Source organism: Phyllobates terribilis, unplaced genomic scaffold (genome assembly GCF_046119375.1).
Source record: "Phyllobates terribilis strain yellow unplaced genomic scaffold, ASM4611937v1 Scaffold_1__5_contigs__length_1240528914, whole genome shotgun sequence".
Lineage (NCBI taxonomy): Eukaryota > Metazoa > Chordata > Amphibia > Anura > Dendrobatidae > Phyllobates > Phyllobates terribilis.
The window spans coordinates 218334357-218357808 of NW_027362761.1; the positions used below are offsets into that span (position 1 = coordinate 218334357).

The 23452-nt window shown below is 48.0% G+C and overlaps 1 protein-coding gene across 2 annotated transcripts in view; it reads left to right on the forward strand.

Moving 5' to 3' along the window:
* LRRC2 (leucine rich repeat containing 2) overlaps window positions 1–23452 on the forward strand; it is a 637261-nt gene that overhangs the window by 405349 nt on the left and 208460 nt on the right. The gene's annotated exons all lie outside the window — the stretch shown is intronic.

The following is a 23452-nucleotide window of genomic DNA, read 5'->3' on the forward strand; positions in this document are numbered from 1 at the left end:
TGGCAGTGCTCCTCCTGCTCCTCCTTGCACAAAGGTGGAGGTAGTGGTCCTGCTGCTGGGTTGTTGCCCTCCTACGGCCCCCTACACGTCTCCTGGTGTACTGGCCTGTCTCCTGGTAGCGCCTCCGGCCTCTGGACACTACGGTGACAGACACAGCAAACCTTCTTGCCACAGCTCGCATTGATGTGCCATCCTGGATGAGCTGCACTACCTGAGCAACTTCTGTGGGTTTTAGAGTCCGTCTCATGCTACCATGAGTGTGAAAGCACAACAAACATTCAAAAGTGACCAAAACATCAGCCAGAAAGCATTGCTACTGATATGTGGTCTGTGGTCCCCACCTGCAGAACCATTCCTTTATTGAGGGTGTCTTGATAATTGCCAATAATTTCCATCTATTGTCTATTCCATCTGCACAAAAGCATGTGAAATTGATTGTCAATCAGTGTTGCTTCCTAAGTGGATAGTTTGATTTCACAGAAATTTGATTACCTAGGAGTTATATTCTGTTGTTTAAATGTTCCCTCTATTTTTTTGTGCAGTGTGTGTACAGACCAAAAGTTTGGGCACACCTTCTCATTTAAAGATTTTTCTGTATTTTCATGACTTTGAAAATTGTACATTCACACTGAAGGCATCAAAACTATGAATTAACACATGTGGAATTATATACTTAACAAACAAGTGTGAAACCACTGAAAATATGTCTTATATTCTAGGTTCTTCAAAGTAGCCACCTTTTGTTTGATGACTGCTTTGCACACTCTTGGCATTCTCTTGATGAGCTTCAAGAGGTAGTCACTGGAAATGGTCTTCCAACAATCTTGAAGGAGTTCCCAGAGATGCTTAGCACTTGTTGGCCCTTTTGCCTTCACTCTGCGGTCCAGCTCACGCCAAACCATCTTGATTGGGTTCAGGTCTGGTGACTATGGAGGCCAGGTCATCTGGCGTAGCACCCCATCACTCTCCTTCTTGGTCAAATAGCCCTTACACTGCCTGGAGGTGTGTTTGGGGTCATTGTCCTGATGAAAAATAAATGATGGTCCAGTTACGTGCATGAGGTGTGCTGAGTTCATTGGACAAGAACTCGGCTCATCTGGATGCCGTCACAGCGAGACACTGAGGAGCGCAAGCATGCCTGCGCTTCTCAGTGTCTGCGGCATGGCAATTTGGATGGCAGCTTTCTGCTACGATCAAGCCTGTCATGTCGATGTAGCAGAGGTGAAGCTGTCCTGGGAACCATGGAAAGGTAAGGATGAGGTTGGTTTATTATTTTACTTTTATTGCAGAAGACATTGGCTTCAGCTGGAATGGGCGTGATGGTAAGTATGGTTTAATTTAGAACATTAAAGAATTGTGTGTTTATTTCAATTAAAGGACTTTATTCTGGGTGTTGTGTTTTTTTAAATACTTTACTAGAAATTCATGGCGGTCATGTCTAATATTGGCGTGACACCATGAATTTCGGGCTTAGGGCCAGCTGATAATACCAAGCTGGCCCTAACCCCTTTATTACCCAGTGAGCCACAGCACCAGGGCCCTGGATGAGTTGGGTACAGCCCAGAAGATGGCGCTTCTATGAACGCGCCATTTTCTGGGTTGGCTGTGGACTGCAATTTGCAGTGGGGGTGCGCAGAAAGCTTGGGCCTCCCTGCGCTGCGGATTCCAGCCCCCAGCTGCCTAGTTGTACCTGGCTGGACACAAAAATAGGGTGAAGCCCCACTTATTTTTTTTTTTTAATTATTTCATGAAATTCATGAAATAATAATAAAAAAAGGGCTTCCCTATATTGTTATGTCCGGCCAGGTACAACTAGGCAGCTGGTAGTTCGGGGCAGCCCGTTCCTGGATGCTGTACCTGGCTGGCATACAAAAATATGGCAAAGTCCACGCTTGCCGTGAGCGCAGGAGAATTCTCTCAGGCTCTACGCAAGGAGAAACTTCCCACGCTGTCAGTGACGTGCATGAGGTGAGCTGAGTTCATTGGACATGAAGGCCATTGGTATTCAGTTCAGACTCCACACATAAGACATCAGGAGTGGACAATGATGTCAGACATATCTACCATCCACCAAAACTTTGAGGACTCCACCAAGATGGTGATGGAGCAAGGAATCATACAGGGTGATTACCCACAGCCCAGCCTCATCTAATCCCAATGTGGATTGGGTGACAATGAGGAAGAAGAGGAGGAGGAAGAACGGGAGCTAGTTTCCTGCGCTATAGACAGTACTACCTGCACAACTGTCATACTGTCTGTTCAGCGTGGATGGCCTGAGGACAGAGAGGAGGAGGAAGAGGAGGAGAATGAGGAGGAGAGCATGGTCAGTCATCCTCTTGGTGAGGACACGGAAGTCTTGCCTCTTTGCAGTCTGGCACACATGGCTGAGTTTGTTACGCTGCCTTTCCTGTGACCCTCGCGTTGTCCAAATTTTGGGTGACAGTCATTACTGGTTGGAGACGCTTCTAGACCCATGCTACAGTGAGAACTTTATGTCTCTTATTCTCTTGCAGGATAGGTCTAATAAAATGGTGCAGTACAAGAAGGCCCTTGTTGTGGAATTATTAAAAAAATTCCCATCTGAAAACGGCGGCAGAGGTCATAGTTCGTTGGACAACCAAGGAGTACATGTGAGAGAGCCACAAATGCAATCCAGCAGAGGCAGGGGAACACTGTTAAAATTCTGCAACAGTTTTCTCAGACCCTCCCATCGCACAGGCCCTGAGGCGCAGGGTACTCTCACAAGGAGTGCATAGATGCTGAGGGAGTACCTTGCTGACCGTACCAACGTTCTCCGTGATTCCGCTGTGCCTTGTAATTATTGGGTTTCCAAGTTGGACACATGGCATGAACTGGCTTTCTATGCTTTGGAGGTCCAGGCCTGCCCTGCCGCTAGCATTTTTTCACAGCGGGTTTTTACTGCTGCCGGTGGAATTGTAACCGATAGATTGGGCCAGACTTCTCAACACCACCGAATGATAGCAGCGTAACATAAACTCAAATACAGTGTCTTTTTTTGGGAGGTCTAACTCTATTTCCATGCAGCTCTTTCTTCACACCCAGACATGGGTATACACTTCCTGATTTTGTCTATTTCCTCTTGTCCTCTTCCTTCTCCCCATCCTTCACCGCCATATTACCACCATATGTACCATATCAACATATCTACGTCTCTTGCAAGGGGCATTGGAGCTCCTCTAAATTTTTGGCAGCTGTTGCTTCACTGCATAGGCAAACACTATGGGAGACCCACTTCCTAATAATGGGAATATTGTTTTTAGGAGGCTCTCTGACCTCTACGTCTCTTGCCAGGGGCATTAAAGTTCCTCCAAATTTTTGGCAGCCTTTGCTTCACTGCATAGGCAAACAGTAAGGGAGACCATCTCTTTTCTAATTAGAATATGTCATTAGTGTGGCCCTGCTCTATGTGTCTTAAATTGTTAGTGGGGTTTTTCCTAAATTTTGTCAGCCATTGGACTCACTGCATGCCCTATAGCTGAATAGCAGACCATCTCCTTTCTAATGGGAACATGTTGTAATCGTTACTGTGGCCCTGCTCTGTGTCTTTAAATTGTTAGTGGGGTTTTTCCTATATTTTGTCAGCCGTTGGACTCACTGCATACCCTATAACTTGTAACATCCCTGGTGGCGTGCTTGCATAGTGCACCACCTCCCAATATGCAAGACCACAATCTTACCTGTCAGTCCAGCCTGCAAACCTTGCTCCAGTTCATGCTGTGTGCATGTCTCTTGTCTGATTGCTTAGGGCGGCGGCCCGGTTACTTCCTGATTCTTATAGCTACTGTGAGCGCACTCCTAATGCGTCCCCAGCCTATTGCTGTGAGTCACTGGATATTTAAACCCCCTCCACTCAGAAGGAGGGCCTGAGCAGCACTAACTATCAGTGTGCTCCTTGCCTCTGAGTTGCCAGGTCTTGTCCTGTATCTTGTCTGTTTCTGCCACCCTGGCCTGTTATCTCTGACTTCTAGTCTGTTTCCGCCACTCTGGGGGCGGTATACCCAGGCTCGTTCTTGTATCTCGTTGCAATAGCAGTTCCTGTCTGAACTGTATCCTAGCCTGTTACCTGTTTGTCTCTATGTCCGTACCTTCCCTTTTCCTGCAGTATCTGAACCTGCACCTAACTCCAACTCGTTGTCTCTGTACTTCTGTTTGTGAGTTTTGTGTCCACTCGCTACTTCATAGTAAGTACCTTGTGTGTATCTGGTTCTGCTTGTCCCTTTTCCCTTCCTCCATATCTACCTCCTGTGTTCTAGCCATCTTCCTGCATTTTACAGTCTGTTCCATGTGAATAGAGCCCCGTCCTCTCTGCCTGCACCTTCAGCCCTGTTCTGCTCTGCCTTGTCCTCCGCACCTGCGGTTTCGCTCCGCCCTGCTTGTTCACCGCGTCAGCGGTTTCTCTCTGCTCTGTCTTGCCCACCGCTCCAGCGGTTCCTCTCTGCTCTGCCTTGTACACCGCACCTGCGGTTTCACTCTGCTCTGCTTGCTTACCGCACCGGCGGTTTTGCTCTGCTCTGCCTTGTCCACCGCACCGGCGGTTTCACTCTGCTCTGCCTTATCCACCGCACCTGTGGTTTCGCTCTGCTCTGCTTGCTCACCGCTCCGGTGGTTCCACTCTGCTCTGCCTTGTCCACCGCACCTGCGGTTTCACTCTGCTCTGCTTGCTCACCGCTCTGGTGGTTCCTCTCTGCTCCACCTTGTCCACCGCTCCAGCGGTTTCGCTTTGCTCTGCTTGTCTACCGCATCTGCGGCTCTGTTCCTGTCTCCCAGTCTGTACTGGACCCTATCCAGCCTGCGCTCCAACCTGCTAGTACCTCCCTGTCTGCACTCCAGCCGTGCTTGCCAGTATCTCCCTGTCTGCACTCCAGCCGTGCTTGCCAGTACCCACCTGTCTGCATACCAGCCATGCTTGCCAGTGCTCACCTGTCTGCATACAAGGTGTGCTTGCCAGTACCCACCTATCTGCATACCAGCCATGCTTGCCAGTACCCACCAGTCTGCATACCAGCCATGCTTACCTGTATCCACCTGTCTGCATACCAGCCGTGCTTGCCAATACCCATCTGCCTGTATGCCAGTCTAACCTGCCTGTCCCTGCATTCCCCGGTGTGGGTCAACAGCTGTGACCGGGGTCTGACCTGGAGTAGCACCTGGTCCCTCTGCTCAGTTCCTCCTTGGTTCACGGAGTCGACTGAGCCGCCGTGCGTCCTTGGTCGGATCGGGTTGATACTTAGTTACGCCCCTCCAGGCACTCCTCGGTTCATGGTACACAATTTTTAATGTGGACTGGCTCCGTACCATCCCTGGCCACATTCACCTGTCCACGTGTTTGTGGTTAGGGAATCCTTCCCAGTAAGTGCTCTGGGAAGGGCACGGGTAATGTTCAGGGACCCGTGCTTGTAGAAGGCGGAGATGCCACCGAGAAATAGTGGTAGCTGGGACTGAGTATGAGCACCTGGCCGCTGCCATGAGGTTGTGGACAGCTTCCGCCTCCATGAGTCTAAAAGGCCACATTTCAAATGCAAGCAGCTGTCAAAAATTTGGCAGTATAGTATTGCAGCCGGTGGGTGGGTGGCTGGCTGCATACTTGCTCTTGCAGAGGCAACCACGACAGAGGCAACCTCACATGAGCCAAGGATCACTTGTGATGGGCACACTTTTAGGCAGTGACCTGGGAGTCAGAGATGCTTCCAGGGGTCTTCCCCATGCTGTTCCCATGTCTTTTCAGCACTGTATGCATGTGTCTGATGATGTGTCACACACCACATGGCCAAATAAGGTTGTAAAATGTTAAAATGACATTTCCCAGTGAATGCATTTGTCTTGGTTGAAAGCAATGCAAAAGTGCAAAAACACATCAAAAACGCTATGTGTGAACATAGCCCATTGTGTGGAGGAGCACTTTTGTTTTTGCTTATTTATTTAGCCTTATATGCAAGTAACTATGTATGTATATATATATATATATATATATATATATATATATATATATATATATATATACAAATGATGATAATAATGATGTCAGCTAAATCTTTTCTCATATATTTATTTAAATGTACATTTTTTGGGACCATATTTTGGGGAATTTTATCAGCAATCTTCTGGAAACAAGCATGTACTACAGGTTTCACTGTCCTTTTAAACCTTCAAACAAAAATTTTCAAGACATAATGCCAATAATTTCTCAAGAGAATATCAATTTTTTAATATAACCTGCAATTTATTACAGTGCCATTAAACTTTTTAAAATTCTCTTCAATAAAAAAAAGTCAGCTGTTTATTTAGGATAATTTTATCCTTGTACCTAAAAGTAAAAACATTAATTTATGTATATTGAATATCAATTTAGTTGGACATATTTATCTTGACACTGTGGGAAGAAGAACATTACCTTGCTGTTTCACTAGTACATGTACTAAATAGTAGATATGATTGAAAAGGCTCCTGTGATCTTGGTTAGTCTGCACTCATGCCGCTCTGATGGAACTTACATGCTGTTCTAGCTTTCTTTACCACTGTTGGAAACTATAGCACACTAACTACAACACAAAGAATACAGTATATTTTGGCTCATCTTGATCCAGAGGAAATATTTTTCAAAGAAATATAACCTGCTATTTAGTAATAGAATAAAGGTCAGGTTTAATGAGAAGATCCAAGAGACTATTCACGCACAGAGAAGAAAATTATGATGTTATGAACGAACATTCATATTGTGTATTATTAATCTCTATAACTATATTCTCCTTTCCTCTTATTTAAGCTTCATAAATAATTTTTGTCTTTTGCACTATAAATTTTGATAACTGAGATATCTGCACACTGTAGTACTGTAGACAATGGTGAACATACTAATCTACCATATTTTACGGATTATAAAATGCACCGGATTATAAGATGCACCCAAAATTTTGGGGTGGAAAATAGGAAAATAACATTTTTAAATGGTGGTGCACCTTACAATCCATTTTAACGGTAGCTTACCTGGGGAGCTGCGGCGGTGGAGTGGGGTCACAGGAGCCAGGGTCGCTGCTTCAGGAGGTCAGTGGCGGCAGGAGTCGGGTGATGCTGAGGGACCCATCCTCCAAGAAGGGTTGCTGATTTAGGAGGTCGGCGTCAGCAGGAGGAGTGGGGAAATGCTGCAGGCCCCATCCTCTCAGAACATGTCGGCACCGATGAGCAGAGGTTCCCATTCCTATACATATCCCTGTGATGGGTTTATGGAAAATGGCTGCCAGAGGCAGCACATGCGCAGATTGAGATCTCGGAAGACAAGATCTCAAATGAGATCTCAATCTGCGCATGCTCTACCTCTGGCGGCCATTTTCCTAAAGCCCACTGCAGGGATTTCTATGGGATTGGGGACCTCCGCTTACTGGCGCCGACGTCTTCAGAATAGATGGGGCCTGCTGCATCTCCCCACTCCTCCTGCTGCTGCCAATCTCCTTAAGCAGTGACCCTGGCTCCTGTGACCCCCCTCCACCACCCCTGCCCCCCAGGTAACAAACCTTTGGATTATAAGATGCATTCCCTTTTTCCTTCCAATTTTGGCTGAAAAAATGCATTTTATAATCTGAAAAATGCAGTATATTGTAGAATACAATGCACATTTCCATTTGAAGCTAGCCAAAACATACTATCATTAGCAAATACTGAGCAAGTCAATGCCCTAACCTGTAAGGTAATCTAGTAGTCTTCTGGCATTGTACTGAAGAATACTTTAACTATTCAAGACAGCCTATGAATATAAAAATTCAGGTGCGTGGTCACAGTTCTGTTCTTGAGTAATTTTCTAAAATGTCACTGCAGAATAGAGCAGCTGTACACTGTAAGACTCCATACATAGAAGGCAGACATGATTTATTACTATGTCTACCTTCTCGATTTCTGTATACTGAACAATCACTGTGTATACAGATTAGGAATCACTGACAGTGCTTCCTCTTCCAATCTCATGGATCATGTGATATCTAGGTGTAGGGGAGAGAACATGAGCTGCTGGCTGCTTGGAAATCAAGTCAGCTCTGCAAAAAAACAAACAAACAAAGAAATATATTAATGTATTCAAATAGCTCCCAAAGGTATTAAAGCATAATGAAGGGCATAGTGTGCAAAATAAATTAAAAATACCAAAATTTTAAAAAAATAAATATATAAAAAAAGTTAAAAAAAAAGACATCACTGTTTCTAGCCTTGTTCCCATAAAAAATTGGGTCCAATATATGAAAATTATTTCTACCAAAGACATTACATTACAATTTAAAATATTTTTAGCGGTTCATTGTAGCTGTAAAAAAAAGATGTAAAAATGTGAAAAATAGACATGTATTTTTGTATATACAGTACAGACCAAAAGTTTGGACACACCTTCTCATTTAAAGATTTTTCTGTATTTTCATGACTATGAAAATTGTACATTCACACTGAAGGCATCAAAACTATGAATTAACACATGTGGAATTATATACTTAACAAAAAAGTGTGAAACAACTGAAAATATGTCTTATATTCTAGGTTCTTCAAAGTAGCCACCTTTTGCTTTGATGACTGCTTTGCACACTCTTGGCATTCTCTTGATGAGCTTCAAGAGGTAGTCACTGGAAATGGTCTTCCAACAATCTTGAAGGAGTTCCCAGAGATGCTTAGCACTTGTTGGCCCTTTTGTCTTCACTCTGCGGTCCAGCTCACCCCAAACCATCTCAATTGGGATCAGGTCTGGTGACTGTGGAGGCCAGGTCATCTGGCGTAGCACCCCATCACTCTCCTTCTTGGTCAAATAGCCCTTACACAGTCGGGAGGTGTGTTTGGGGCCATTGTCCTGTTGAAAAATAAATGATGGTCCAACTAAACGCAAACCGGATGGAATAGCATGCCACTGCAAGATGCTGTGGTAGCCATGCTGGTTCATTATGCCTTCAATTTTGAATAAATCCCCAACAGTGTCCCCAGCAAAGCACCCCCACACCATCACACCTCCTCCTCCATGCTTCACGGTGGGAACCAGGCATGTAGAGTTCATCCGTTCACCTTTTCTGCGTCGCACAAAGACACGGTGGTTGGAACCAAAGACCTCAAATTTGGACTCATCAGACCAAAGCACAGATTTCCACTGGTCTAATGTCCATTCCTTGTGTTCTTTAGCCCAAGCAAGTCTCTTCTGCTTGTTGCCTGTCCTTAGCAGTGGTTTCCTAGCAGCTATTTTACCATGAAGGCCTGCTACACAATGTCTCCTCTTAACAGTTGTTGAAGAGATGTGTCTGCTGCTAGAACTCTGTCTGGCAACTCGGGTCTCTAATCTGAGCTGCTGTTAACCTGTGATTTCTGAGGCTGGTGACTCGGATAAACTTATCCACAGAAGCAGAGGTGACTCTTGGTCTTCCTTTTCTGGGGCGGTCCTCATGTGAGCCAGTTTCTTTGTAGCGCTTGATGGTTTTTGCAACTGCACTTGGGGACACTTTCAAAGCTTTCCCAATTTTTCGCACTGACTGACCTTCATTTCTTAAAGTAATGATGACCACTCGTTTTTCTTTACTTAGCTGCTTTTTTCCTGCCATAATACAAATTCTAACAGTCTATTCAGTAGGACTATCAGCTGTGTATCCCCCAGACTTCTGCACAACACAACTGATGGTCCCAACCCCATTTATAAGGCAAGAAATTCCACTTATTAAACCTGACAGGGCACACCTGTGAAGTGAAAACCATTTCCGGTGACTACCTCTTGAAGCTCATCAAGAAAATGCCAAGAGTGTGCAAAGCAGTCATCAAAGCAAAAGGTGGCTACTTTGAAGAACCTAGAATATAAGACATATTTTCAGTTGTTTCACACTTTTTTGTTAAGTATATAATTCCACATGTGTTAATTCATAGTTTTGATGCTTTCAGTGTGAATGTACAATTTTCATAGTCATGAAAATACAGAAAAATCTTTAAATGAGAAGGTGTGTCCAAACTTTTGGTCTGTACTGTAGGTATGTTCTTTATATTTTAGCCTGATATAAGCAAAAAAGGACAAAAAATATGTTAAACTAAGCCTAAGTATTGTGAAGAAAAAAAGAGGCAAAAATGATTTTAATATCTGGACATGAACATTTTTTAGAACAGTTTAAATACCATAAATGATAAAAAGCACCTGGTCAGGAACAGGGAAAAGTGATCTATTGATAAAATAATTTTTTATGTTACATGTATTTTTTTAAAACAATTTGGTAATGTTTGATTTTTTTCATAATGCGACATTGCTTAAAAAAAATAGTAATCTTGCTATTTTCACACTAGCCACTGGGGCATGGCTCTTAGAGGCAGGATTACAATGAGTGGTAACTCCTCTATACACAGCTGACATCCCAATAGGTGGTTTCACACCAGACCCTTCACAATGGCTGAAGAAGCCCTTCGAAATGATAATTTAATAATACCACTCCAATACAAAAGATAGGGTTGGGATCTAATTTTTGTGGATTTCCTGAATTAGCAGATCATTAGAGTGTAAAAATAGCCCAAGTGGCCAGGGTGAAAATTGCAAGAATTCTTTTTTATGAATACTAATTGTGAAAATTTTTTAAAAATAAAACATTGACAAAATGAAAAAAAAAAGACCACAAAAAGTTGATTTAAACACTTACTCATTTCCAGGTGACAGCTTTCCTATTAGATCTAGATCTATGGCATAAAACAGAGATATAAATACTGTACTTATTCCCCAAAGAGAAAACTTGTAATAAATGGTATAAGTCTAAAGCTGTCTGTAGAAATGATTTTCTACACCAATGTGTGCATTGCTTCTCAGTAATCTTTTCCACATGATAATTGGCTCATTAGCTCAACTCAATGTACATGATCATATAAATAATCCTGATCATGGGCCCAAAGACATATCAGTCTATCTCTGCTTTAAAGAAGTACAGATGCACTATATGCTGAGTTCCCCTAATTAGTGACTGGGTAGTAGAGTGGGGAGTGCAGGTAAAGTTGACGGATCTGATGATGAAGATCCGGCAAAGTTATTAAAAAGGAGACCTTCCTTACATGCAATGGAAATTTCTCACTCAGAGGTAAACATCTTAGCAGTTGTAACGGGTCCGGGAGGCGGAACCTCTGAGCTACTATACAAGGGGGCGGCCCTTGTAAGGGAGCGGGTGGCAGTCTCTGGGTGAACGGACAGGGAGTTACGGCAAGTGATCAGGGCAGTCTCTGGGTAAGGGGTAGGTACGACCTGTGATGGCAGAGCCTCCGGGTAGGCTAGCAGGCAGATGGTAGATGTGTGCTCCCAGGTGAGCAAGCGAGAGTCTCTGGAATAGCAGGTGGTCACGGCACGTGACGGCGGAACCTCCGGGCTGGCAGGCAGGTAGGTAACGGAGAAGCGCTCCCAGGTGAGCGGGCAAGAGTCTCTGGAATAGCTGGTGGTCACCGCACGTGACAACGGGACCTCCGGGCTGGCAAGCAGGCAGGTAACGGAGATGCGCTCCCAGGTGAGCGGGCAAGAGTCTCTGAGATAGCTGGTGGTCACAGCACGTGACAACGGAGCCTCCGGGCTGGCAAGCAGGCAGATAACGGAGAAGCGCTCCCAGGTGAGCGGGCAAGCTGGTCCATAGACAGACTGACCGGAGTAGTAAGGCAGACCGTCGGACCTCAGGCAAGCAGGCAGGTAGCTGATATGCGCTCCCAGGTGAGCGGGCAGGCTGGTCCTTTAGACAGACTGACAGGAGTAGTAAGGCAGACCGTCGGACCTCAGACTGGCAGACAGGTAACAAGTATTCAGGCAGGAATCAGGCAGGTAACTAGCAGGAAACTGGCAGGAAACTGGCAGGTAACTGGCAGGTAACTGGCAACGGGACCTGAGGGCTGAAGCACAGGTGAGACACAGGTGCAAACAACATTGCTCGGGCACCTCCATTTTGGAGGAGGTGCCTTATATATGATGAAGTCCGGCCATTGGCCGGGGACTCCTTAGGACGGCGCGCGCGGCCCCTTTAAGAGGAGGGGAGCGCGCGCGCGCGCGCCCTAAGCACAGGGGCCGGGAAGGAGCGCGCGCTGAGAGCAGAGCGGGAGGAGGACGCCGGGAAGGAGCGCGCGCTGACAGCAGAGCGGGGAGAGGACGCCGGGCACGGAGCAGAGCGGTGAGGGGAGCAGCGTCCCTGCCTAGCAGAGGGCAGGGACGCCAGCGCTACAGTACCCCCCCCTTTAGGCCCCCCCTTTTTTAGGCCAGACAGAAATTTAGCTAGGATGAGAGGGGCATGGATGTTCTCCCGGGGCTCCCACGTTCTCTCCTCAGGACCAAACCCCTTCCAATCTACCAGAAAAAAGGTCTTTCCTCTTACCCTTTTGGTGGCAAGAATGTTCTCTACCTCAAACTCGTCCTCAGCAGAAACCGGAGCAGGAGGCGTACCTGTAGACTTGGAAAAAGAGTTAAGCACCACAGGTTTGAGGAGAGACACATGGAAGGAGTTAGGGATCCGTAAGTTGGCCGGGAGTTTCAATTTATAGGCCACCGGGTTGATCTGACTGATGACCTCCAGTGGGCCGATGAACCGAGGCCCTAACTTATAGGAAGGGATCTTGAGCCGGACATATTTGGACGAGAGCCAGACTTTATCCCCAGGGCGGAATTGAGGAGGGTCCAGACGTTTTTTGTCAGCGTGTCTTTTCATACGCTCGGATGACAGAAGGAGTGCGGACCGGGTACTCTCCCATATGGAGGAAAATTTGTTAACAAGAGATTCCGCAGCCGGATTGTCCGCCGAGGTGGAGACGGGAAACGGGATCCGAGGATGCTGACCGTAGACTACAAAAAACGGGGATTTGGAGGAAGACTCGCTCTCGTGATTGTTGTACGAGAATTCGGCCCATGGCAGGAGATCCACCCAGTCAGAATGGTGGGCATTAACGAAGTGCCGAAGGTAACTGGTCAGGTTCTGATTGATCCGCTCCACTTGACCATTAGACTGTGGGTGGTAAGCGGAGGAGAAGTCCAGGGTGACGTCCAGCAATTTACAAGTGGCTCTCCAGAAACGGGAAGTGAACTGTACCCCACGATCCGACACGATGTGACGGGGCAGGCCATGAAGACGGAAGATGTGGCGGATAAAGTCTTTAGCCAGCTCGGGTGCAGACGGAAGACCTGGCAGAGGAATGAAGTGAGCCATCTTGGAGAAGCGGTCAGCGACCACCCAAATGACCGTACAACCGGCAGAGACGGGTAGATCAGTAATGAAGTCCATCGCTATATGCTGCCAGGGGGCAGCAGGTACTGGCAGAGGTAGGAGGCGGCCGGCCGGCAGGTGTCTCGGAACTTTGTTGCGGGCGCAGGACACACAGGCAGAAACAAAGTCTATTACATCCTTGTGCAGGTTAGGCCACCAGTAGTGCCGGGTAATAAGCTGGAGGGTCTTTTTCTGACCGGCGTGGCCAGCTAGTTTAGACGAATGACCCCAGTGTAGGATCTTCTCCCGATCAGGTACTGGTACGAACGTCTTACCAGGAGGAAGACGATTTAGACTCACGGGAGCCACCTGCATTACTCTGGCGGGATCGATGATATGTTTCGGATCCTCCTTGAGATCAGACACCAGAAAGGACCGAGACAAGGCGTCCGCCTTGACGTTTTTGTCAGCCGGGCGAAAATGAAGGACAAAATCAAAACGAGCAAAAAACAAGGACCACCGGGCTTGGCGCGGGTTAAGTCTCTGGGCATGCTGGAGGTAAGCCAAGTTCTTGTGGTCAGTGTAAATTATTACCGGGTGAAGAGCCCCCTCGAGCAGGTAACGCCACTCCTCCAATGCCAGTTTGATGGCCAATAACTCTCGGTCTCCTATGGAATAGTTGCGCTCAGAGGAGGAGAAGAGTTTAGAGAAGAAGCCACAAGTTACCATCCTCCCGGAAGATGATTTTTGAGTAAGTACCGCTCCGGCTCCAGAGGAGGAGGCGTCAACTTCCAGGAAGAACTGTTTGTTGCCATCTGGGCGATGCAGCACCGGGGCGGAAGAGAAGGCCTGTTTAAGGGAAAGAAAGGCCTCCTCTGCTTCGGGTGGCCACTCTTTGGGATTAGTACCTTTACGGGTGAGCGCAGAAATTGGGGCCGTCCGGGAAGAGAAGTGTGGTATGAAGAGGCGGTAGTAGTTGGCGAAGCCCAGGAATCGCTGAATGGCCTTCAACCCCTCCGGTCGGGGCCATTTCTCGATGGCAGACAGTTTCTCAGGACCCATTTGTAGGCCGGTCTGAGAGATAATGTAGCCCAGAAACGGAAGCGAGGTCTGCTCAAAGAGGCACTTCTCAAATTTAGCGTAGAGATGGTTCTGCCTTAGCCTGAGCAGGACCTGACGAACGTCCCTCCGGTGAGTCTGGAGATCCGGAGAGAAGACCAAGATGTCGTCCAGGTACACCACTACGCAGGAGTAGAGAAGGTCCCGGAAGATGTCATTGACCAACTCTTGAAAGACGGCAGGAGCGTTACAGAGACCAAAGGGCATTACCAGGTATTCATAGTGGCCGTCCCGGGTGTTGAATGCCGTCTTCCATTCATCCCCCTGACGAATACGAACCAGGTTGTACGCCCCACGAAGGTCCAGTTTGGTGAAGATCCTAGCCCCCCTCAGGCGATCAAATAATTCTGGAATGAGCGGAAGGGGGTACTTATTCTTCACCGTGATCAGGTTTAGGCCTCTATAGTCTATACAGGGACGGAGAGAGCCGTCCTTCTTTTTGACGAAAAAGAAGCCTGCTCCCGCCGGGGAGGTAGATTTCCGAATGAATCCTCTGGCCAGATTCTCCTCAATATATTCGGACATTGACCGGGTCTCAGCAGCGGATAAAGGATAGATACGCCCACGGGGAGGAGTAGTACCGGGTAGCAGATCGATGGGACAGTCGTATGGTCTATGTGGTGGTAATGTCTCTGCCTCCTTTTTATTAAAGACATCTGCATAAGACCAATAAGGAATCGGAAGTCCAGGTAGATTAGCTGGGGTAGGAGAGGGACGGACGGGATGGACGGGAACCAGGCAGGTTTTATGACAGTCTTGTCCCCAGCGAAGGACCTCTCCGGTTTGCCAGTCTAGCACGGGTGCATGTCTCTGGAGCCAGGGCAGACCTAGCAAGAGGGCGTGAGAGAGTCCAGGCAGAACATGAAAGGAGATACTTTCAGAATGCAGCATTCCCACCTGCAGGGTAATGGATTCGGTGATGAGTTGAATGGGGCGAGGTAAGAGGCCCCCATCCATGGCAGCGACAGACAAGGGTACAGCCAGAGGTTTGGTGGGGATGCGGTATTTCTCAACCAGGGACTGTGAAATAAGGTTCCCGGCTGCTCCAGAGTCAAGTTGGGCTAATTCGAAATAACGGTTCTCCCCGTAGATGATCGAAACTGACAACAGCAGGGATGGAGAGGATTTATTCTTGTCTAGGTGGACCTCTCTGAGCGAACCTAGACACAGGCGTTTCCCGACCTCTCCGGGCAGGCACGGATCCGGTGCTCCTTACTGCCACAGTAGAAGCAGCTGCCCTCGGCACGGCGTGAGTCCTGACGGGTTTTGACCATCTTGGTCTGGTCGACCTGCATAGGCTCAGGAGAGTGTACCTGGGGAGAGATGGAGGGAATGACGGGTTTCTGGAAAGTAGGAGCTAAACGTGGAATCCTTCTCTCACGGATGACCTCTTTGGCACGCTCCTGGAACCGTAGGTCAATCCGGGTGGCAAGGGTTATTAGATCATCGAGAGAGGTAGGAATGTCCCGACCAGCAAGTTCATCTTTAATACGACCGGACAGACCCTCCCAGAAGACGGATACCAGAGCGTCGTTATCCCAGGCCAGCCCCGAGGCAAGGGTGCGGAACCGTATGGCATATTGGCCCACGGTGAGACCCTCCTGACGGAGGCGTAGCAGTGATGATGCGGATGAGGTCTTCCGTCCGGGTTCGTCGAAGACTTTCCGGAAAGCCGAGAGAAAAGCAGGCAAGTTGGACACCAGGGGGTCTCCTCTCTCCCATAGAGGATTTAGCCAGGCCAGGGCCTCCCCGGTGAGATGGGACATGATAAAGGCAATTTTGGCCCGGTCGGAATTAAACTGATGGGACAAAAGTTCAAAGTGCAGGGTGCACTGATTTATGAAGCCCCGAGCCTGGACGGGGTCGCCTCCGAAGCGAGGAGGTGCAGAAAGCCGGGGTCCGGGGTAGGATACCATAGTATTAGTGGGCAGCGGAGCTGCCGGATTGCAAGATATGGCACTGGCGGAGGTTGTTGGTGGATCAGACAGAGTGTTCAGGCGAGTATTAACATTCCGCAGGTGACCCAGGATGGCCTCCTGTTGGGACCTCTGATGGGACAGTTCAAGACAGAGGTCCGAGAGCGAGGGAGCTTGGGTGCCACCGGGTTCCATGGCCCGAGCAAACTGTAACGGGTCCGGGAGGCGGAACCTCTGAGCTACTATACAAGGGGGCGGCCCTTGTAAGGGAGCGGGTGGCAGTCTCTGGGTGAACGGACAGGGAGTTACGGCAAGTGATCAGGGCAGTCTCTGGGTAAGGGGTAGGTACGACCTGTGATGGCAGAGCCTCCGGGTAGGCTAGCAGGCAGATGGTAGATGTGTGCTCCCAGGTGAGCAAGCGAGAGTCTCTGGAATAGCAGGTGGTCACGGCACGTGACGGCGGAACCTCCGGGCTGGCAGGCAGGTAGGTAACGGAGAAGCGCTCCCAGGTGAGCGGGCAAGAGTCTCTGGAATAGCTGGTGGTCACCGCACGTGACAACGGGACCTCCGGGCTGGCAAGCAGGCAGGTAACGGAGATGCGCTCCCAGGTGAGCGGGCAAGAGTCTCTGAGATAGCTGGTGGTCACAGCACGTGACAACGGAGCCTCCGGGCTGGCAAGCAGGCAGATAACGGAGAAGCGCTCCCAGGTGAGCGGGCAAGCTGGTCCATAGACAGACTGACCGGAGTAGTAAGGCAGACCGTCGGACCTCAGGCAAGCAGGCAGGTAGCTGATATGCGCTCCCAGGTGAGCGGGCAGGCTGGTCCTTTAAACAGACTGACAGGAGTAGTAAGGCAGACCGTCGGACCTCAGACTGGCAGACAGGTAACAAGTATTCAGGCAGGAATCAGGCAGGTAACTAGCAGGAAACTGGCAGGAAACTGGCAGGTAACTGGCAGGTAACTGGCAACGGGACCTGAGGGCTGAAGCACAGGTGAGACACAGGTGCAAACAACATTGCTCGGGCACCTCCATTTTGGAGGAGGTGCCTTATATATGATGAAGTCCTCCGGCCATTGGCCGGGGACTCCTTAGGACGGCGCGCGCGGCCCCTTTAAGAGGAGGGGAGCGCGCGCGCGCGCGCCCTAAGCACAGGGGCCGGGAAGGAGCGCGCGCTGAGAGCAGAGCGGGAGGAGGACGCCGGGAAGGAGCGCGCGCTGACAGCAGAGCGGGGAGAGGACGCCGGGCACGGAGCAGAGCGGTGAGGGGAGCAGCGTCCCTGCCTAGCAGAGGGCAGGGACGCCAGCGCTACAGCAGTTACATGATTCAGGCACGCAGTGCCTTAATTTGGATAGGTACTGATATTGGTAGTCTCAACTATGTGAGTAATGTGAGTATGTGATAATATTTGTAAAGCGCTGTGGAATTAATGTAGCTATATACAGTGGCATGTAAAGTTTGGGCACCCCTGGTCAAAATTTCTGTTATTGTGAACCTTTAAGCAAGTTGAAGATGAAATATTCTCTAAAAAGCGCAACTTTAAAGATGACACAGTTCCTTTGTATTTTATGAAAATATATATATATTTTTTCATCTTTTACATTTTAAAAATTACAAAAAGGAAAACGGACCAATGCAAAAGGCACCTTTCATGGTTAGCACCACAGTATCACAGCTTGTAGCCAGTCAAAAGTCTTTCAATTCTTGATTGAGGGATTTTCATCCATTCTTTCTTGGAAAATTCTTTCAGTTCTGTGAGAATCCAGGGTTGTCTTGCATGCACTGTTATTTTGAAATCTAGCCGCTGTAGTAGATCGACATAATCGGCTCTTGAAAAGGTAGGCATAGAAACACTTTCTGTTTAAGTTATCAATTGTTTTATTAAAATTGTGCTGCATAAACCAGTCCAGAGTTAGATAAACAAACACTGCCCCTCTGGCATAATGGGAAAAACAAAATAGCATACAGTACAGTCTGTGTGGCTGCGGGGATCCATCCTGCTTGGGGGAACAAAAAGCAAGGTTCAGTTCACTTTAACATGAGCATAACTCTGGAGATCTCATCTCCAGACACACCGAAAACTGAATGAGTCCAAAGGCTTCACATTTACCTTCTGGACCACATCCTGGGGTTGGAGATATGGTGAACAACCTTCCACACACTCTTCAGATGTTCACAAAAACCCAGCCCTTAATAATCCCTCTCAGCACATAGTATGCCGGAGCATTTTCCCCGGTTCATGAGGCTAACATCCTCAGTGACACATATCTCCCCTCCAGTATTTTACCAGTGACCTTCTCACACCACAGATTTTCAATGATGTTCAGATCAGGGGACTGTGAGAGCCACTGTAAACCCTTTAGCTTGTGCCTTTTGAGGTAATCTTTTGTGGATTTTGCCCTGTGTTTAGGATTATTTGTAGAAGCCATCTACTTTTCAACTTCAGCTTTTTGACAGATGATGTTATGTTTGCATCAAGAATTTGTTGAAATTTAATTGAATCAATTCTTTCCTCTACATGTAAAATGTTCCCCGTGTCATTGGCTGAAACACAACCCCAAATCATAATTAATCGACCCCCATGCTTAATGGTTGGTGAGATGCTCCTTTGCTTCTGACCCTGAGTTTTATGGTGAGGATGCAGGAGAGATTTTCTTCTGATGACTCTTCCATGAAGGCTATATTTGTGCAGGTGTTTCTGAACAGTACAACAATGTACCACAACTCCAGAGTCTGCTAAATGTTTCTGAAGGTCTTTTGCAGTCAAACGGGGATTCTGATTTGCTTCTCATACACTTGTATTGAGCCAAGGCCGCACACTGTATAGTGACGTAGTCATCTAGTGGCATGGCCGACTAGAGAGTGCGGCCTCTGGCCAGGGGTGTGTATAACTCATACAAACCCTCTGAAACCGGTCTGAAACCAGCGAATCCCCACAGCGCACAATGGGTGTGCTGGGGGAATTCATAAGATTGCAGTCACACAGAGTGAATGCAGACTTATTAGTTTTGACCAGACAACCCCTTTAAGGTTGAAAACCAAGCAATGAGGTCTAAGATGGTAGACATGCAAGAAATAGGAGCATGTTCACACTAGCAAAAAGAAGCAAAACCTACAGAAGACAAAAAATATATCTCATACCCTACCATCATTATATATAAATGTAAAGCAAAGTTGCATAATAAATATAGGGTACTTAGTGAACTATTTTTGATCAAAAAAAGTATACAAGCCGTCCCACCAGCGGCAAGGTGACCCTAAATTGGGATGGTACCCATACTGTCTATATTAAAAACCTTACTGTATATCAAAGTTGAAGTAATGCATATAAAAGGGTAGACAAATAGGACCGGGTCCCAACTCCAGACCACCTAGGCCCGTGGTAAGCTACACATATCACTTATGTGACTTCTCTACATGACAGCAGGCTACACACTGACACAGGCAGTGTGTAGCGCTGAGCTGCTGTGAGAAAGTTCACAGGAGTTCAACAGCTGATGAACCCCGGTGACCTCACTTTCGGTACTGCCGCTTTCTCACTCAGCGGCGGTGCCATAAGTGAGATCACCGAAGATCGTCAGCTGATGAACTCCTGTGAACTTTCTCATGGCAGCTCAGCGCTATACACCGCAGGAGCGATTACGTTCCTGTCAGTGTGTAGCTGGCTGCTGGGGAGAACAGGCAAATCAGCTGATGTGACTGCTCTACAGGTGATCCGGATCTTCATGGAACAGTATGGATAACGACGGATAAGTGAGTATTATGGTGGTTTATTATTTTTTCTCTTTTACAGGTGACAAGGGCATCGGGGATTAGGCATTAAGGAGAGTAATATGGTGTTTTTTTATTTTGGATTTTTCACAGGGGACAAGGGTTTTGGGGATTATATGTTAAGGTGAGTATAACTGTGTTTTTCATTTTTATTTAAATATTTATTTTAACTTTTTTTTTCTTTATTTTGAGCACAGGTGCCGGCTGATGACTACTCCCATCAGTGGTGCCTGCTCCTGCTGTTATCAGTGACAGCAGGAGTAGGCTGATGGGACTATTACTCTCATCAGCCGATGCCTGTGACCAGCTGTGAGGTTTTTACCAAGGGTCACATTCATAGCTGCGGGCTCATGGATGTTCGGGCCCTCCATTCATATGAATGTTATCTGGGTTCAGGTTCAGGTACTGTTGTGCTAACGGAACCAAACTTTTAATATATGTTCTGCTGAACCCGCCGGACCCGAACATCCGCGGGTCCACCCATCACTATCTACTACTGCTTTGAATGTGAGGCTACCATCATTTTATAGACAATAATCTTGGCTATTGTAGTATCGGCGTCTCTGCCTCCTGACAGGCAGAGACGCCGTTCCACTTACCGCCGCGCTCCCTGCCCGGCGTCTTCCGGCGCTCCTGCCTCTGTTGCTGCCGGCACGCGCAGCTTCCCGGGCACTATGGTTAGGGCACGCGCGCGCTCCCTCCCTCTTAAAGGGGCCGCGCGCGCCGTCCTAAGGAGTCCCCGGCCAATGGCCGGAGGACCTTTCATATAAAAGACTGAAAAAGGATAATTAGCTCATATCACCTGATATTAAAAAATTTTAATTTTGGAATAAAAGGATTTATCGCATGTGGCACCGGATTTTACCTTCTCTATATATTTCAAATAAAAGGCACCTCCTCCAAAATGGAGGTGCCCGTGCAAGGTTGTAGCTTTGTGTGTTATACTCTGCTTCAGCCCTCAGGTCCCGCTGCTAGCCTGACTACAAGTCCAGCCCGCCAGCCTGACTACCAGTCCAGCCCGCCAGCCAGACTACCAGTCCAGTCCGCCAGCCAGACTACCAGTCCAGTCCGCCAGCCAGACTACAAGTCCAGTCTGCCAGCCAGACTACAAGTCCAGTCTGCCAGCCAGACTACAAGTCCAGTCTGCCAGCCAGACTACAAGTCCAGTCTGCCAGCCAGACTACAAGTCCAGTCTGCCAGCCAGACTACAAGTCCAGTCTGCCCGCCAGACTACAAGTCCAGTCTGCCCGCCAGACTACAAGTCCAGTCTGCCCGCCAGACTACAAGTCCAGTCTGCCCGCCAGGCTACAAGTCCAGTCTGCCCGCCAGGCTACAAGTCCAGTCTGCCCGCCTGACCACAAGTCCAGTCTGCCCGCCTGACCACAAGTCCAGTCTGCCTGCCTGACCACAAGTCCAGTCTGCCCGCCTGTCTACAAGTCCAGTCTGCCCGCCAGACTACAAGTCCAGTCTGCCCGCCAGACTACAAGTCCAGTCTGCCCGCCAGACTACAAGTCCAGTCTGCCCGCCAGACTACAAGTCCAGTCTGCCCACCAGGCTACAAGTCCAGTCTGCCCGCCAGGCTACAAGTCCAGTCTGCCCGCCAGGCTACAAGTCCAGTCTGCCCGCCTGACTACAAGTCCAGTCTGCCCGCCTGACTACAAGTCCAGTCTGCCAGCCTGTCTACAAGTCCAGTCTGCCAGCCTGTCTACAAGTCCAGTCCGCCAGCCTGTCTACTCTCCAGCCCGACAGTCTGTCTACAGTCCAGTCCACCAGTCTGTCTATGGGCTCTGCCCGCCTGCTTACCTGGAAGCACCTGCCTGTTACCTGCTGTGCCTGCCAGCCCACTTACCTGGAAGCACCTGCCTGTTACCTGCCGTGCCTGGCAGCCCGCTTACCTAGAAGCACCTGCCTGTTACCTGCCGTGCCTGCCAGCCCGCTTACCTATAAGCACCTGCCTGTTACCCGCCGTGCCTACCAGCCAGCCTACCTGGAGGCTCCGGCTTGTTACCTGCCGTGTCTGCCAGTCCGTCTGCCCGGATCACCCGTCAGCCTGCCTGCCGTGCTCCTCTGCTGTACCGGTCAGTCCCTGCCTTCTGACCCGTGGGAGTCACCTGCTCTCATACAAGGTCGGTCCCAGAGTAACACCTGGTCCCTCTGCTCGGTCCTTCCCTGGTCACAGAGTCGATTGAGCCGCCATACGACCTTGGTCGGTCCGAGTTGATACCTAGTTACGCCCCTCTGGTCCCTCCTTGCACCGCAGCACAGAGGTTCCACCACCCGGATCCATAACAGCTATCTCGTACATAAATTTGGCTTTCAACTATTTGGCATATGATTAGTTATGCAGATTATTGTCATGTCACTGCATTGTTACTGTTTTGCTCCTAAAAATCTAACTTTTAATTTTTATTATTTTGTCAGTGTTTTGTATTTTGTAAAAATTCACTTTTGGCTCTCAACGCTGACTGAATCGTTCTTGGCGTGCTCTCAATCGACTCACTTGGGTATGTATACAGCTTTTTATTCAACTCAACCCACAAGTATTTGATTGGGTTGAGGTCTGGGGAATGCCTGTAAAACAACCCCATATCATCAGGCATCCTCCACCAAACTTGACAGTTCCTTCGATTTCTCAATCCATTAGCCTTTTTTTCCCTTGTTTCTTCCAGACCCATTTGTACCCTTCAGAGTCTAGTTTATTGATTTTGTCTCATCGCTCCAAATCACCTATTTCCAATCTTCTACTGTCCACTTTTTGTACTTTTTTGCAAACTGGAGCCGACGCTTCTTATGACAATATTGAAGTCAAGGCTTATTTTTTTGTTTGAGCCACCATTCCAGATTTGGTTACATGTCATACAGTGCTTGAATGGACATCTGTGAACTCACTATTACGAAGCATATGAGCCTCCTCCACTGCTGTGTTTGTCATGCCAGGACTGATAGACCTTGTGATGAGCCGACTTGTTGACTCCGATATTTTACATGGACGTCTACCTCTTGGCTTTTAAATGGATGGTCGGACTTTGTTTCAAATTCTTCTAATGGCCATGGCATTCACATGATGCAGTTTGGAAATTTTCTCGGCCAAGAGACCGCTATTGATAAGCTGGATGATGCTGCTGTTTCTATTTTCTTGGAACATCTTCTCAATGGCTGCTGCTCGATTTGAACCAGTGACCTTTTGCTTGGGAATCAACCTAATAACACACTGAGCTATTAGGAAAGAACACATTGTATTTTGTAGCATACATGAAGAAAACAATGTAACAATGCAGTGATATAACTAGAATCTGCATAACTAATAATATGCTAAATAGTTGACAGTCAAATTTATGTATGAGATAGCCAAGATGATTGTCTATAAAATGATGGAAGTCTCACGTTCAAAGCAGTAGAGGATGCTGATATGGAGCCTGAAAGTCAAAAATTCAAAACATTGTTACCTTTTTGCTCATCAGTGTACACTATCTAAAGACCTTGCT